General features: G+C 39.6%; 1 long non-coding RNA gene across 2 annotated transcripts in view; it reads left to right on the top strand.

Moving 5' to 3' along the window:
- Nucleotides 1-17,837, top strand: part of LOC147366555 (uncharacterized) — a 37,865-nt gene extending 20,028 nt beyond the window's left edge. For both annotated transcript variants that reach the window (XR_015168861.1, XR_015168862.1), the window contains exon 3: nucleotides 17,489-17,837. This is a non-coding gene — a long non-coding RNA (uncharacterized LOC147366555). The remainder of the gene's footprint in view (nucleotides 1-17,488) is intronic.
- The last annotated feature ends 73 nt before the right edge of the window (nucleotides 17,838-17,910 follow it).

The raw sequence follows: 17,910 nt of genomic DNA, 5'->3' as shown, positions 1-17,910 counted from the left end.
GAACAATGTCTGAGTATAACATACTGGTTTGTCAAGTCTCCTCTGTGCCATTAGGCTGAATCGACTTGAGGAAAAGTTTGGGGTAAATGCATAGTAAGTACATTAACATAGCTTAAGACAAACATTTCCATAAGAAAAATGCATTGGTTAACTCAAGATTTGAGAAAAGTTAAATTCAGATGGAACCAGGTGTCATTATGGCAACAAACTATTTTAAGAGAAACCTCTTTTTAAATTTGTGTAGAAAAGGGAAAAAATACATCACTAGTTTGCTTCCTCCTGCCACTTAAGAGAGAAGAAAAAACAACAACAACAAAAAGTCTGACTGCTGCTGCTGCTGCTAAGTTGCTTTAGTCGTGTCCGACTCTGTGCAACCCCATAAATGGCAGCCCACTAGGCTCCGCCATCCCTGAGATTCTCCAGGCAAGATCACTGGAGTGGGTTGCCATTTCCTTCTCCAATGCATGAAAGTGAAATGTGAAAGTGAAGTCACTCAGTCGTGCCCGACTCTTTGTGACCCCATGGACTGCAGCCTACCAGGCTCCTCCGTCCATGGAATTTTCCAGAAAACAGTACTGGAGTGGGTTGCCATTGCCTTCTCCAAAAAAAAAAAAAAAAGAAAAAAGTCTGACACTTGCAGCCTATTTCCTCCGTTTGGAGATCCCTGGCCTTCCTTCCTGTTAGCCTCTCAACATGCTTTCCTTTCCTCTATTCATCCATTTTTGGGCTCCAGTATTTTAAAAAATGAGGACTTCCTAGATGGTGCGGTGGTAAAGAATCCATCTGCAATGCAGGAGACACAGAGATACAGGTTCAGTTTCTGGGTCAGAAAGATCCCCTGAAGTAGGCAATGGCAGCACAATCCAGTATTCTTGCCTGGGAAATCCCACTGACAGAGGAGCCTGGTGGGCTACAGACCATCAGATCGCAAAGAATTGGACACGACTGAATGACTGAGCAAGAAAGCAGCCTTTAGAAGATAACAGGATCCACTTGAAATAATTCAAGTTGGTTGGTTTGTGAGGACAATTCCACCATAAAAGGGGAAAACAGTTTGCAGGCACAGTGCTTAAGAACTTCTTTGACAGTTCTTTTCTCACATTGTTCGATATCTCCTTGAGAGGTATTTCTCTTGATTAGTTTTCAGCATTTTCTCTAGTACTTTCTTTTAAAATAAAGTACTATTTTTAGTACTATTTTATAAAGCCTGCTAACATCCCAGTGATCACCATAATTTAAACAATCTAGGCATGAGTAGAATTCCTTTCTAAGAAGTTTCTTCACCTTGAACATCTCCCCTCACAGGTCTTTTGTTCTTTTACCAGCAAAAATGATTTTCCTCCCTATTATCCATATGTGATTTGAAAATTTATACATATGATGATGGAGGCATTTAACTGTGCATTTTTCCTGAGGTCAAATTTAAATGTTTAACTGGGGGATTTGTTTCCATAGGCATTCTATTCTTTGAGGGTTTAAATCAGTACATCTATGCTTGCTAAATTGCTTCACCCATGTTCTACTTTTGGTGAGCCTATGAACCGTAGCTCTCCAGGCCCCTCTGTCCCTGGGATTCTCCAGGCAAGAATATTATTAGAGTGGGTGGCCATGCTCTCCTGCAGGGAATCTTCCCGACCCAGGGATCAAACCCATGTCTCTTATGCCTCATGCACTGGCAGGCAGGTTCTTTACCACTAGCGCCAGACTGCCCCAAATATTTTCTCCTCCTCGGCATCATCTGCCACAGCAGCCAGCAAGCTGTTTCTGAAAAGGGCTGGGCTTGTATGTCAGCTTTCTTTCTCCTGCTGTAACAAATTACTGTTCATATAACAGTTTAAAAAACACACTTTTTTTTTTTTCCAGCTAGAGTCCTGGGGGACAAAAGTATAAATTGAGTCTAACAGAGCTAAGGTCAGGGTGTCCTCAGGTCTGGTCCTCAGAGACCCTGAGGAGAGAGTTCATCCCCTCGCCTTTTTAAGCCCCTAGAAGCCACATGGTCACTGTGGCCTCTTGCCTTCATCTTCACATCTCTCCTGCTTCCTCCTCATAAGGGCCCTTGAGGTGACCTGGGATCCACCTGGATAACCCCAGATACTCTCTCTGTCTTAACAACCTTAATCACATCTGTAGTGTCCCCCCACCCCTGCCCCACCACCATGAAGTTAACGTTCTCAGGTTGTGGGGATAAAGATATGGACATTCTGGGGGATGGGAAGCATGGATTAGCCTAGACAGAGAGTGACTGCTCAAGGATTTGCAGGACACAGTCTTTATCATATATTCTTCTTTGTTCTATTTGTTTGGCTGTGTGTTTATTTGCCAAGTCGTGTCCAACACTTTTCAACCCCCTGGTCTGTAGCCCTCCAGCTCCTCTGTCCATGGGATTTCCCTGGCAAGAATACTGGAGTGACTTGCCACACAATACAGCATGTAATCAAACTACCGCAAACTGTACCCTTCTCACAGGCTAGCAAAGTAATGCTCAAGATTCTCTGAGTCAGGCTTCAAAAGTACATGAACTGAGATGTTCACATCAACTTCAAGATGTTTAAGCTGAATTAAGAAAAGGCAGAGGAACCAGAGATCAAATTGCCAACATTCGATGGATCATCAAAAAAGCAAGAAAGTTCAGAAAAACATCTGCGTCATTGACACGCTAAAGCCTTTGACTATGTGGATCACAACAAATTGTGGACAATTCTGAAAGAGATGAGAATACCAGACCACCTGACCTGCCTCTTGAGAAACCTGTATGCAGGTCAGGAAGCAACAGTTAGAACTGGACAGGGAACAACAGACTGGTTCCAAATAGGACAAGCAGTATGTCAAGCCTGTAAACTGTCACCCTGCTTATTTAACTTATATGCAGAGTACCTCGTGAGAAATGCTGGGCTGGAAGAAGCACAAGCTGGAATCAAGATTGCTGGGAGAAATATCAATAACCCCAGATATGCAGATGGCACCACCCTAATGGCAGAAAGTGAAGAAAAACTAAACAAAAAGTGATGAAAGTGAAAGAGGAGAGTGAAAAGTTTGGCAGTTTGGCTTAAAGCTCAACATTCAGAAAACTAAGACCATGGCATACAGTCCCGTCACTTCATGGCAAATAAATGGGGAAACATTAGAAACAGTGGCAGATTTTTTTTTTTTTTTTGCTCCAAAATCACTGCAGATGGTGATTGCAGCCGTGAAATTAAAAGATGCTTACTCCTTGGAAGGAAAGTTATGACCAAGCTAGACAGCATATTAAAAAGCAGAGACATTACTTTGATGACAAAGCTCCATCTAGTCAAGGCTATGGTTTTTCCAGTAGTCATGTATGGATGTGAGAGTTGTGTTATAAAGAAAGCTGAGCGCCAAAGAATTGGTGCTTTTGAACTGTGATGTTGGAGAAGACTCTTGAGAGTCCCTTGGTCTGCAAGGAGATGCAACCAGTCCATCCTAAAGGAGATCAGTCCTGGGTGTTCATTGAAAGGACTGATGTTGAAGCTGAAACTCCAATACTTTGTCCACCTCATGCGAAGAGTTGACTCATTGGAAAAGACCCTGATGCTGGGAGGGATTGCGGTCAGGAGGACAAGGGGACCACAGAGCATGAGATGGCTGGATGGCATCACTGACTCAATTGACATGAGTTTGGGTAAACTCCAGAAGTTAGTGATGGACAGGGAGGCCTGGTGTGCTATAGTTCATGGGGTTGCAAAAAGTCAAACACGACTGAGCCACTCAACTGAATTGAACTGAACTAATCTGTGGTGTTGGTAAAGACTCCTGAGAGTCCCTTGGACTGCAAGGCGATCAAGCCTGTCAATCCTAAAAGACATTCAGTCCTGAATATTCATTGCAAGGACTGATTCTGAAGCTGAAGCTCCAATACTTTCACCACCTGATGGGAAGAACTGACTCATTAGAAAAAAACCTTGATGCTGGGGAAGATTGACAGCAGGAGGAGAAGGGGACAGCAAAGGATGAAATGGTTGGATAGCATTACCATCTCCATAGACATGATTGAGCAGGCTCTGGGTGTTGGTGGTGGACAAGGAAACCTGTTGTGCTGTAGTTTATGAGGTCAGAGTCAGACATGACTGAGTGATTGAACTGAACTAAACAGCTTATATTTAAAGAGTCTTTTTCCATTTCTTTCCAATATACCACACCACTCTTAGTGATAACAGTGGTGACTAGAATAATATTATTTTGCCAATTCTGAATTCCATCTGGTTTGTGAATATAACTACACTGTAAAACAAGTGTTTTCAACTGACAACTTTCAATTGTTATAGTGTATTAACACTATCTACCTCCCTTAATGTCTCTTTTGTTATCGTTCAGTCGCTAAATTGTTTCTGACTCTTTGCCACCCCGTGTACTGCATCACACCAGACTTCCCTGTCCTTCACTATCTCCCAGAGTTTGCTCAAACTAATGTCCATTGATTCAGTGATGCTATCTAACCTTTTCATCTTCTGTTGCCCCTTCTCCATTTCTAAGACAAGTTTTTCTTTCCTTTATTTGTCCATTCAAAGCCACTTGTATCATCGATAAGATAAATTTCGTTTTCATTCAGAAGACAATGAAAACCTGACTGTCCAGTGATAAATTGCCATGTTTGGTTTAGCATAGATTTCCCATCATTGGTCTTCCTTAACCTGGCTCTCTAGAAGTCTAGCCGCTTTGCATGCATTCCATCCTGGTCTCAGCATTATCCACAGAAGTGAAGTTCCAACACAGTTTTTATTCTGTTAATTCATTCAATTAGGTATATGTTGTCCCTCCAGACTGGTTTTATAACTGTTTTTGGTCTCCTGGAAGAGACCTCCCTCTTGGGTCATTATGATAGTTTGCAAGTCCTTTATATAATGATGAATAACCTAAAATACTGAAACTGATCATCACCCTAAGAGCAGCTCCTAACAAACTGGATCACAGTGGACCAGTGCTGACCAACCCATCACATACAGCACTGCTTTACACACCAATGAATCTCATACCGTTTGAAAAATTGTCCTGTGCCAAAAAATATTGTGTGTCTCATGAGACTGTCACTGGGGCCATCTAATTCCTATAACATCTCTACCTGGGAAGGCCATCAGTCTTCCAATTCCAGTGAAAAGGAGGTAACATAATGGTAATTTGGGGTTTCCCTGCTGGTTCAGATGGTAAAGGATCCTCCTACAATGCAAGAGACCTGGGTTCCATCCCTGGGTCTGGAGGATCCCCTTGAGGAGGAAATGCAACCCACTCCAGTATTCTTTCCTGGGAAATCCCATGGACAGAGTATCTGGTGGGCTATAGTCCATAGGGTGGAAAAGAGTCAGTCATGACTGAACAACTGACACTTTCACTTTTCAACACCTGTAATTTTGGCCACCAAATCATACCCAAATCCATCTCTTTTGTGACTATCTAGAGTCTCCTTCCACTATCTTTAAGTCTGTGTTTCATTCACAGATGAGTGGTGATAACACTGACCAGGCAGCTTCACCCTGCTTTTCATCACGTTAAGGCTGCTCTCTTGGCAGTTCCACATTCCAGCTTTATTTATGGTCACCCAGAATGCCGAATCTCTGTTGTTCAGCCTTCTGCTCTGTCTAGTTTGTTGGTATCATTTCCTCTGGCTAATCTTTTCATTAACCAGATGAATTCATGTGACTGATATACTGTGGACCAGCTGTTTTGGACTCTGATAAGCATCACATGAGTACCCCTTCCCACTCCTTTACTCAAAATTATTGACATGACCCTGTAGATGAACTTGGAATTCAGCGATTGTCTATTTTCCCTTATCCAGAGAGGACAGCCCCAGAAGTTATCCCCAACATTGGTCATTAGTATCAGATCTGAGATAGGTGGGAGTTTTGTTCTAGCGTTTCATGTACTTGGGGGAAACAGAATGGTAGCCCATCCCTGATTGCAATAGAATTCCAAGAGCCTCTTCCCTATGCTATGATCTCCTACTTTTTCCATTTACTACCCCTTTTTCCTGGGCTTCCCAGGTAGCACTGGTGGTAAAGAACCCACCTGCCAATGAAGGCAGACACAAGAGACACAGGTTCCATCCCTGAATCAGGAAGATCCCCTGGAGTAAGAAATGACAGCCCACTCAATTATTCTTGCCCACAGAATTCCATAGACAGAGGAGCCTGGTGGCGTACAGTCCATGGGGTCACAAAGAGTTGGACATGACTGAGCACACACACATCTTTTAACCCATCTGTCTTCTCCATGGTTGGGTTTTCCAGGTCAGCAGAAATACTACTTACCCTTGAGAAAGTCAATTCCTAGGCAAATTGATAAGAAGTCCAGGGGTCCCCAAGGAGAGAGGGGTCTGGAGTTCTCGAGGAGGAAGAAAGGACAAACATTTTTTGTCCCTCTACATTCCTTAGGATTATATAACAATAATGTATCCTGCTTGAAGACAGTCTCTGGAAAAAAACCTTCTGGCTAATCCTATTATCTTAAAATGTAAATTATGGGAGTAGGGCTAGTGAGTTCTTTACAACCTCCAGACATTCTTTTGATTCACTGTAATAACTAATTAGAGAGTATATAACTCCATGGCTAACACTAGCAAGGGGGTACTCTTTCTGCCCCTTCTGATGTCTATGTCAGAAGCTTTCTCTATCTCCTTTATACTTTAATAAAACTTTATTACACAAAGCTCTGAGCGATCAAGCCTCATCTCTGGCCCCAGCTTGAATTCTCCTCCGGAGGCCAAGAATCCCAGCATCTTTGCATGGTTCAGCAACAACCTTTCACCCTCTAACATGATCATAACAGCAGACTAGCTCACATTTCTCCCCAGTCCCTTTTCAAGGCAGATATTACACAATTAGACAGGAAAGGAATCAAGATCTTCCTTCCCACTGAGTAATGGAGCTGCATTCAGAGCCTGTTAAATTTAGCAACAGAGAAAGAAGTTAGAATTACCCTTAGAGAATACTTGGCTCAGGTAGTAAAGACTCCTCATACAATGCAGGAGAGTTGGGTTTGATCCCTGGGTTGGGAAGATCCCCTGAAGAAGGAAATGATGACTCACTCCAGTATTCTTGCCTAGAAAATCCCCTGGACAGAGGAGCCTGGTGGGCTATAGTCCATGGGGTCACAAAGAACTTGACAAAACTAAGTGACTGGCACAGTTTAGAGAAGACTTACTAATACACTTTTTCAAAGACAATGGTTTGAATGTCATTTGCATCACTTGTTTACATGTAAATTTGCATCCAGGTCTAGAACAATGTATCAAGCAAAATGAAAGACAGTTTTTATGAGGTGATGAAAGGAAGGAAGGAGCAAAACAGCTGGCTTCTGATCCCCTCACTCAGTTTACCAGAGCATGTGCCCCTGGCAAAAAGAAAAGAAGAAACGTGACATACCTTGTTGCTTGGGCTACAGGTAAATTGACTCAGGGGGTGGTATTTCTCAGGTGAAGAGATATTAGCTTCAAAATAACTTTAGCAGGGTGCCCCTTGCTAAACATGCATCCATGAATACTCAGATGTGTCCGACTCATTGTGATCCCATGGACTGTAGCCCACCAGTCTCCTCTATCTGTGGAGATCTCCAGGAAAGCTTGCTAAAGATCATTTACAGGAAATTAGCAGAGAATCCAAGAATCATGTTGCTATAGAAGACAAAACAAGTAAACAATCCTAGGAGAAAACAATGAGGTTGCTCATAACTGAAATATTTCTAAGGAGCTGCTAAAACCCTACATTCAGACCTCAAGTGTTGTCTTAGGTGGAGCAGCACAGGTCAGCTGTGAAAGGCAGGACCTAGGGCCGAACTGGAGCTGGTCTGGATCACTCTATTTTCTCAGCTGTTGATAGTATATATCCTTGAAATAATTAGGAGCTGTTGTAACATTTGACATTGGATACATTGATGGCTTCTGTGAATCCGATTTGAAAATCTGATCTGGTTTTATATATATATTTGTAAAATTTTAAACAAAATTGCATATAAGGAAATGGCAAGCCACTCCAGTGTCTTGCCTGGAGAATCGCAGGGACAGGGGAGCCTGGTGGGCTGCCATCTCTGGGGTCACACAGAGTCGGACACGACTGAAGCGACTTACCAGCAAACATACAAGATGATATTTTGATCCCCATATGCATAGTGAAATGATTATTACAGCCAACCTAATAAGCATATGCATCTCCCTTGGTTACCTTTGATTTTTTACTGAAATCTACTCTCAAGAGGTACCTCCAGTGGGAAAGATATGAATCATGTAATTATATCCTTTCCAGCCTTCTTATTTTTTTACTTTTTATTTTGTATAGCAAATTAACAAACAATGTTGTGATAGTTTCAGGTGAACAGCAAAGGGGCTCAGTCATACATATACATGTATCCATTCTCCCCCAAAACTTCTCTCCCATCCAGGCTGCCACATAACTTTGAGCAGAGTTCCTTGTGCTATAGAGAAGGTCCTTGCTGGTTATCCATTTTAAATATAGCAGTGTGTGCATCACCATCCCAAACTTCCTACCTGTCCTTTCCCCCTATCCTTCCCCCTGGAAACCATTAAGTTTATTCTCTGTCTCTTGCTGTTTTATAAGTAAGTTCATTTCTTTTTAGATTCCACATTTAAGGGATGTCATACAATATTTCTGACTTAATCAGTATGACCGTCTCTAGGTCCCTCCCTGTTGCTGAAAATGGCATCATTTCACTCTTTTTAATGACTGAGTAATACTCATGTGTGTGTGTATCTACCGTCTCTTCTTTATCCTTTTCTCTGTTGGTAGACATTTAGGTTGCGTCCGTGTCTTCACCGTTGTTTATTATCCAGTTTATCAGAGGCCCAGAGGCCTGACCATACAGTGAAGCCACTGAATGCCTAAATGCTAATCCAGCACTAACTCATCATTAGCTTAAATATGGAGTCTTAGACTCCACTCACCCTTGAGACTTGCCCTTCCTCCCATGGTAAGTTGTTCGCATTTGCAAGCCTTGTGTTTGAGCCAAGCAGCCTACTCGGGCACAGCTGGGAGAGACTGGTGGGGCTCTGACCCCACAGGAACACAAGAGGTGCAGGGAAGACCACCTTCTCTATATGACAGAACGGCTGCTCCCACTCACACAACGTGCCCCTTATGGTGTATTCCCTAACACATCCATTCAGAATGAAATCTGCAACCTTGTACCTTCCATATTCTAATAACTCCCTGACATCCTCTAGGGCATGATGGGATTTTCTGACCTCAGAATTTTCTAATGCCCTTTTTTAATGAGAGCAGTCATGACTACTGCCAAGTGATATGCCAATAATTACCTTTCATTTTAGGTGTAGTGAGTGACTTTCTCATGGAACTGAGAGTCTCGAATCCAAAAAGTCACCACTTGATAGCACTTTTCAATTTAGAACAAAGGTTCCTGTCTGCCAACATGGTCTATTATCTGAGCACACAGGTCATAAGTACCTACCTGAAGCACCTTTACCATTTACTCTGTAAGATGTTTGAATGTTTCTGCCCAGACCACATGCAAACTCAGACCTCTTCATCTTGATTTTGAGAACAGGGCACAGTAAGTTTCCTAGATGAGAATGACAGTTTGACCAAAAGCAAAAAGTCTTGTTAGCCTCTGAAGTTCTTTATTAGCAGCACCTTGTGAAATAATAATGAATTTCTCATAACTAGATTGCTTGCTTGGTTTCTCCAGCCCTCTAATTTCCAGGAATGTCACAGAATCACTTGTTCTTTCAATTTTGTCAGGGTTTATGCACTGGACTCCATTTGTCACTAAGGTGCCATAGCAATGGTCCTTGCTGCTAAGTCACTTCAGTCGTGTCCGACTCTGTGCGACCCCATAGATGGCAGCCACCAGGCTCCCCATCCCTGGGATTCTCCAGGCAAGAACACTGGAGTGGGTTGCCATTTCCTTCTCCAGTGCATGAAAGTGAAAAGTGAAAGTGAAGTCGCTCAGTCGTGTCCAACTCTTAGCGACCTCATGGACTGCAGCCCACCAGGCTCCTCCGTCCATGGGATTTTCCAGGCAAGATTACTGGAGTGGGGTGCCATCGCCTTCTCCGAGCAATGGTCCCTACTTCCCCCAAAATACTTCTTCTGAGAAGCAGTTACTACAACAGGTTTTCAGTTCTAACTCAAAGGCTATACCAACATACCATGAAATTTAGCTATACTTTTTCACAAAGTAAATGTTTATTGAGCCTTCCATTCTATAAGAATACAAATTTTGCCTGACTGACATTCAAGCCAGGAATGAGAAAGAAGTGGGACCCAGGTCTGTAATGTGATACAGCTGTCTTTAAACTTGTGCTCTTCTTAAGTTGCCTTTATCTACACAGTTATGGTGGAGAATTCAGGGGAAACACCTTGGTGTTTCAACCATTATGTCTACAAAGTCTGAAAGGGCAATTTGGCTTCTAGAATCCTGATATAACACAAAGTATCAGAACATCAAATGCATTGCATAAATTATAAGATCTTTCCCAATATCAAGTTACCGTAAGAATTTTGAGGGTACTAGTAACCTTGATGCAGGTATGAAGCAGCTTAACTCCCAAAAGTTTTCTTTTTCTTTATCACATCATATATCTTCTAAGCAAATAAACAGAAGATGCTATATCAGTCATAAAGCAACTCAATATTTTTGGAGACAATAATGTATGTCACATGGCAGTTACACACACACACACACACACACACACACACACACACTGTTGTTGTTGTTTAGTTGCTTGGTCATGTCCAACTCTTTGAGACCCCATAGACTGTAGCCTACCAGACTCCTCTGTCTGTGGGATTTTTCAGGCAAGAATACTGGAATGAGTTGCCATTTGCTTCTCAATGGTGTCTTCCTGACCCAGGGATCAAATCTGCATCTCCTGCATTGCCAGAAGGGCTTTTTACTGCTGACTCACCAGCGAATCCCCCCACGTCCACATATTTATATATATGGATGTGTATAGCCTCCCAGATGGCACTAGTGGTAAAGAACCCACCTGCCAATGCAGGAGACATAAGTGATGCAAATTCAATCCTTGGGTCAGGAAGATCTGTAGAAAGGAATGGCAGCCCACTCCAGTATTCCTGCCTGGGAAATCCCATGGACAGAGAAGTCTGGTAGGCTACAGTCCATGGGATCACAAAGAGTTGGGCATAACTGAGCAACTAATACATGCATATATCTATATATATACCCTTGGTGTTGAGAAAGTGTTACTTGCTCAGTCGTGTCCAACTCTTTGCAACCCCATGGACTGTAGCCCGCCAGGCTCCTCTGTCCATGGGCTTCTCTGAGCAAGAATACTAGAGTGGGTTGCCATATCCTTCTCCAGGGGATCTTCCCAACCTGGGGATTGAACCAGGTCTCCTGCATTGTAGGCATATTCTTTACAGTCTGAGCTACAAGGGAAGTCCTTATGTACCAATAAGGCAAACTCATTCTGCTATAAGCTTCAGAGATAGTGATTCTGCTACTAACAGAAAGCATTTACTGTTGACCCTTGAACAACAGGAGTTTGAAAGGGGTGGGTCAAGTTACCTATAGATATTTTTCAAAAATAAATATTACAGTCCCACAAGAGCCCATGTTGAATCTGTGGAGCAACCATGGATACACAGCACCAACTGTAATTTAAATCAGGACCTTTAAATATTGTGACCCCCATTAAATCAGTCTTCTTTCATAAACCTATTGACGTTCATCGAACTAACCAAAGGCCTTAGATTTCCTGACCCTGATTCAATCAATAAATACTTATCAACTCCCTGAAGTTTCCTGATCCCCATTAAATGAACATGTCTTCTGAAGTCTCCTGACACCCATAACAAAGAATGAATTAGGGTCACAGTAGTTAAGGCAGATTGAATCAGGAGTACAGCCATCCCTGAGGGCAGGGAGGTTTGGATCCCCATGGGGGGCCTTGGACCTCCCCCCATGTACAGAAGACACAGGTAGGGTACATGCTCCCCAACCCCAATGTGTTGTTCAAGAGTCAACTATGGTCTGTCCCCAGAGAAGCCAGCCACTAGTGTGCTTTTACATGAAGGGTAAATCAGGTCACCTACCTTTCTCCCTTGTAGAGCTCCTCCCCATTTCCTTATCCTCCAGCCAGAAAAAGCAAAGCAAGTATTTGAGGATTGTAGGTATGCAAATTTTCTAATGCTTATTTTTCCTGTAGTAGCAGTAATTTATTTTATTACAATGCTTCTTAGAGCTAGAAAAATGAAAGTCTTTGCTAATTCCTAGAACGCTGATTAGTTTTTAAGATAGTTTTTCCTTTTTTGTAGTTGATTATCATGTTAATATTTTATGCAAAATCTGATAGCCAAGTCCATCTATCCTTTTAAAAGTAGGTTTTATTAAAAATCAGTGTTTCTTAGAATGATAGCATCAATTCACAACATATTTTTATATTTTTAACCCTTACTTTTTGGAAAACCTTATTTTAAAAAATATCACTGTTGTCAAACTTGAAGATTCACTTTAGTTTTCAAATCAACAAAAAAATTAAATCATGCCTGATGAATATAGTTTTGGTTAATTAAATTGACTTTGGACTATTAAGTCAAAATCTGGAGATTAAGATAGTATGGGAAATTTTGTCACAGAGCTTATTAATTTGCTTTGAAGTTTAGTTCATAAAATGGAAGCAATATGTTTTTGTATTAATTTTTTTAACACATACAACTGATTATATTTTGGGGGTACCCATTGAAGAAATCAATTTAAGGAGATAAAGTGATTTATCAGTCTTTTAATATATGATGTAACATGTTATGATATAAATAATACATACCATTGTTGTTTTCATGTGTTGTGTGCTCAGTCGCTAAATTGTGTCTGACTCTGTGACCTCGTGGACTCTAGCCCACCAGACTCCACTCTCCATGGGATTTTCCAGGCAAAAATACTGTAGGAAATGCCAATTCCTATTCCAGGGGATCTTCCCAACCCAGGGGTTGAACCCACATCTTCCGCATTGGTAGGTAGACTCTTTACCACTGAGCCACCTGGGAAGCCCAATACATACCCATACATACACAGATACACACTGTATTGCTTAGGTGAGGTAAGGTTATAGTGTATTGTTTTGAGTGACTGTTTTTCTCTCATAAAAGTTTGCTGAAAAGCTTAAAATAATGAAATATAATTTCATATATTTAAGTTATAAATGAAAAATATTCTATCTCTGTGGAAAAGAAGAGCCAAATGAATGTTAAGATGAATTCAGGAAAGATCATCTTCAGAAACTTCTATGTAAGTCAGTGCACGTGTGTGCACACTCAGTCATTTCAGTTGTGTCTGACAGGCTCCTCTGTCCATGGGATTCTCCAGGCAAGAATACTGGAGTGTGTTCCCATGCCCTCCTCAAGAGGATCTTCCTGACCCAGGAATCGAACCTGCATCTCTCGTGTCTCCTGCATTAGCACACAGGTTCTTTACCACTAGCACCACCTGGGAAGCCTGTGATAGTAACTATTGCTTAATCTTTTGGCATGTTATAAAACACAGTACTATCTATCTTATGTATCATATTTTGAGTTACATGCTATTCTGCAATTCTAACCTAAACATAAAAATTCTTAAAAATTAATATTCATTTAAGAATACAGTAAGTCCCCTACATGTGTATGATTTCCATTCTGAGAGCACTTTCGTAAGTCCATTTTTTTTTTTCAAAACTCCAAAAATGTTAGCCTAGGTACACAGCTAATGCACTCGGCTATATATTGATTGGAGAAGGCAATGGCATCCCACTCCAGTACTCTTGCCTGGAAAATCCCATGGACGGAGGAGCCTGGAAGGCTGCAGTCCATGGGGTTGCTAAGAGTCGGACATGACTGAGCAACTTCCCTTTCACTTTCACTTTCATGCATTGGAGAAGGAAATGGCAAGCCACTCCAGTGTTCTTGCCTGGAGAATCCTAGGGACAGGGGAGCCTGGTGGGCTGCCGTCTATGGGGTTGCACAGAGTTGGACACGACTGAAGCGACTTAGCAGCATATATTGATACCTGTCTTTAGGTGAAATCAGAAATGTCAGTTAAAAATATTTGTATAAGGTTGAATAGCTCATACAGAAAATCTTCATGTTTTATTAAAAAAAATTACCCATATAGCTTCATGTAAATATGGCAAGGATATTTCAGAAACAAATGAAGTGACAATGTTATTGTAAATTGCTCTCAATTCACATTTTTACCCCCGGATGAAAAGATGAAAATGACAAAGAAGCCTTGCCTTCCTTTATTTGCTCTCTAAATTGCCTGCAGTCCACACATATGCAGGCATTTAGGTAGAGTAATGAAGTTTTCCACCTTAATTTAGGAAACAGAGAGTCTGGATTTAGTGTGTATACACTGAGAGCTAATGTTTCAGGAGGATCACTTTGCTGACTTAATTTAATGCAATTGTAATTTAGTAAATGGCATTTCATTGTTCAAAACATGTTCACTTAATTTTAAATAAAACAGTACTAAAGTCATTGAACACAAATAGGATTTCTAAAAGGAATAAACAAGTCTCTACATAGCCATGTGCATATTCCTCAGCTGAATGTTGTAAAAAAAAATAATAATAAAGTAATCAAACATAGTCCTTAGAAAATTACATGAGAAAGTAATGTTGGAAAAACACCACATTGAATTCTGTCTAGAGTAATCTCTTAGAAACTTGCTAAATGTATGTAATCATGGGGCAGGGGAAATGAACCACCACCAACTACACCAAAGGCCGGTATTCATCCAAAGGAGATGATACTGTGTATGTGGTGGCACTGGAAAGGAGTCCTCTATTATGAGCTACTTCTAGAAAACCAAAGGATTAATTCCAACAAGTACTGATCCCGGTTAGACTAACTGGAAGCAGCATACCACAAAAAGCATCCAAAATTAGTCAACAGAAAATGCATCATCTTCCACCAGGATAACACAAAACCACATGTTCCTTTGGTGACCAGGCAAAAACTGTTAAGAGCTTGGCTGGGAAGTTCCAATGCATCTGCCAAATTCATCATACATCACACCATCAGATGTCTATTTATCTGTCATTTAAAAATTATCCTAATGGAAAAAATTCCAATTCCCTGGAAGACCCTAAAAGTCACCTGGACCAGTACTTTGCTCAAAAAGATAAAAAGTTTTGGGAAGACAGAATTGTGCAGTTGTTTGAAAAATAGAAGAAGATAGTAGAACAAAATGCTGAATTTGTTGTTCAATAAAGGTCTTGGTGAAAATGAAAGACGTCTGTTATTTTTATTTAAAAACCAAAGGAACCTTTTGGCCAACCCAATATCCATGAGAATCGAGCTATATTTTGTTGAATCAGACATTAATGAGATTCACAAAATGTGAAACAGTCTCCTTTCTAGTTAAATTTGTGTGTGGTTTTAAGAAATATTCTTCTATTCCATGAAAATATTGTATTTATGTTAAATTTTAATGAGTGTGTTATTTTAAATATACTAATATTTTTAATTACTATTTTAAATTACTAAAATGATAAATATCAATAGATATAACCCACATAAACAGAAGCTCTAGGGAGACTTTATGAAATTGACTAGTTTAAAGCATTTCTTAGACTTCAAAGTTTGAGAACCTCTGTTTTTATATCAATAATTCCTTCTCAAGCAATGGGATTTGAAAGGTTAAAGAATAATTTTCTCACTTTTTTTATATGCCTTGTTTTCTCATTTGTTTTCCAAATTCTACTGTGTATTTTTTAAGATTCCACCCAGTTTATCTGCAACTTCTAATTTTATGTGCTATTTAGGCATCAATGAAAAAGATTTATTTTTCCAATTGCTAAAAACACTACAAAATAAATGAATTTGCTATACTAATTCAACAGTGATTGAAAAACCTCATTCATTCTAAAAATTATGCTTCTTAATACTTGAAGAAATGCTTGCTCTCTTTTTGAAATATTTTTAAAGCACAAAAAAGATTTTAAAATAAAGAAAGTGCATAGAGATGAGGGAAATAATTGTCTAATCTCACCAGGGATATTTGCAAAATGATCATTATAAGAACAGTTTCTCAGACCTTCTGGGAAAAACCTCCTTTCAAATGGAATTATATCTTACAGGTGTATTGATCAGCAAGGTTTTTTTCATATTATTAAATTTAATAAATAATTTTTATGAGTAAAATTACAAGCAGTATTCTCTACCAGTAGTGTGGGTTTTTTGTTGCTGTTGTTTTCTTATGCATATACTAAGGTTCATTGGGAAAAAGTTTTTCATTTATAGATGTGATTGGAGAATTGAGGTTTCATCTCACTTAGCTAATTTAATACTACATCATCAACCAGCTAGTACATACTGGGAGTCTTCTGGCTATGTGAATCTTGAGCATGAATTAGGAATAAAACTTTCCTAAATGACAACTCTGAGTATTCTCAGTCAAGTTATACAACTCACTGTTCAAGTCTAAAATTCCAATGGAATATCAAGTCACATGTAGTTGTTCTAAAGCAAAGAGGGACCTGCCTGTGTTATATTCTAAATATTTCTTGTTATTCTATTAATTAAATATGTAACAGGAGGTAGAAGAGCAAAGCACATACATCTCATCATGAAGAAATTAACAAATGCTTCTTTCAGTAAGCTTAGAATAATGAGTTGGAGTGTAGTTTCTTCAGGATCAAATAGAAAATACCAATGAGAGATGAACATGGTGTACCAAAGGTAGGGTAAATTATAAAATATTAGATTTATTGAACACACATCTTCATTTTCTTTAATTTGTGAAGGTTTTCATCTTGTCTCTATATAAACATGAAATAACATATTTCCCATAGGAAAATAATTATTGAGTCTCTACTTTGGGTCTAAGATATTAATATAAGTATATAATAATATGAAAAGATGTTTAAATATAATTACTTTTGAAAATACATTGCACTTAACTCCTTGCAAGCTCCCAAATATATCTGCTATTGGAGGATTGTTATGTGACAATGTTTCTCTTCAGCATAATTAAAGTATAAAATATATTGCCAAAACCATCTCCTTCTCTCAGTTTTATCTGAAACACACTAAATATGACTATATAATCCCATAGTAGTTTTTGAATCATGTTGTGAATCCTGCTGTAATACTCATATGTTTTCTCAGTTTAATGATTGTTAAGCTTGACAACCAGAACTGCATATAAATAAGTTGTTTCTGTGAATGAGCATTTTAATTATTGGTTTTACTCTGTACGTATCGTGAAGTTAATAAAGTACTCTACTTGCCATCAAGTTTATTACAAGAGTCTGGATGAGAAAGATATTTCATTTTTACAATTAACTAACAGCTCACTTCTTTGTGTCCCACAGATATATTTTAATTTTGTTATATATCAATTAAAGTATGTCAAGGATGAGAATCCAATAAGTAAGCTAGGATTCCAATTAAGATTGTTATTTTGTAGATTAAAAAACCATGGCTTCATTTATATTTAATTAACAGGAACTAAAATAATGCAATGTATTTCTCATAATCCCTTTTTGTCTATGACTCTGCAGAAGCAATTTTAAATTCTGAACACTTGAGAGAGAAAAAAAAAGATGCCATCATCAACTGAGCTCTGAGTCCTTTAGCAAATGCCTGCTCCTCAGCCTAGATTACAGAGCAGCCATGAAGAGGACTGTCCACGTGACTCAGGCCTGTCTGGATTTCACACAGTGCTGTGCCCTACCTGACCTAATAATTTATTCCTGTACAAGGAATGCATCTCTGTTGTTGTCTAACCACTTTGCTAACACTTAATGCTAGCAGTTTTCAGAAGATTCTTTCATGTGCCTGAAAAAATCGTTTAAAAATTACTTTTAAACTGGAAGCTTTCTAAAAAAAAAATTAAACTTTAAACCAAAATATTTTATCCTGTGTTTTACATGGTTAAAATAGACTGAGTTTAGAATATTGTGCAAATATGGACATTTTAAAT

The sequence above is a fragment of the Bos grunniens genome, chromosome 8, assembly GCF_055505025.1.
Source record: "Bos grunniens cultivar Pamir isolate PY7600 chromosome 8, Bosgru_T2T1.0, whole genome shotgun sequence".
NCBI classification, from domain to species: Eukaryota; Metazoa; Chordata; class Mammalia; order Artiodactyla; family Bovidae; genus Bos; species Bos grunniens.
Note: the sequence above shows the minus strand (reverse complement) of the source record. Positions and strands in the feature narration are given on the sequence as shown.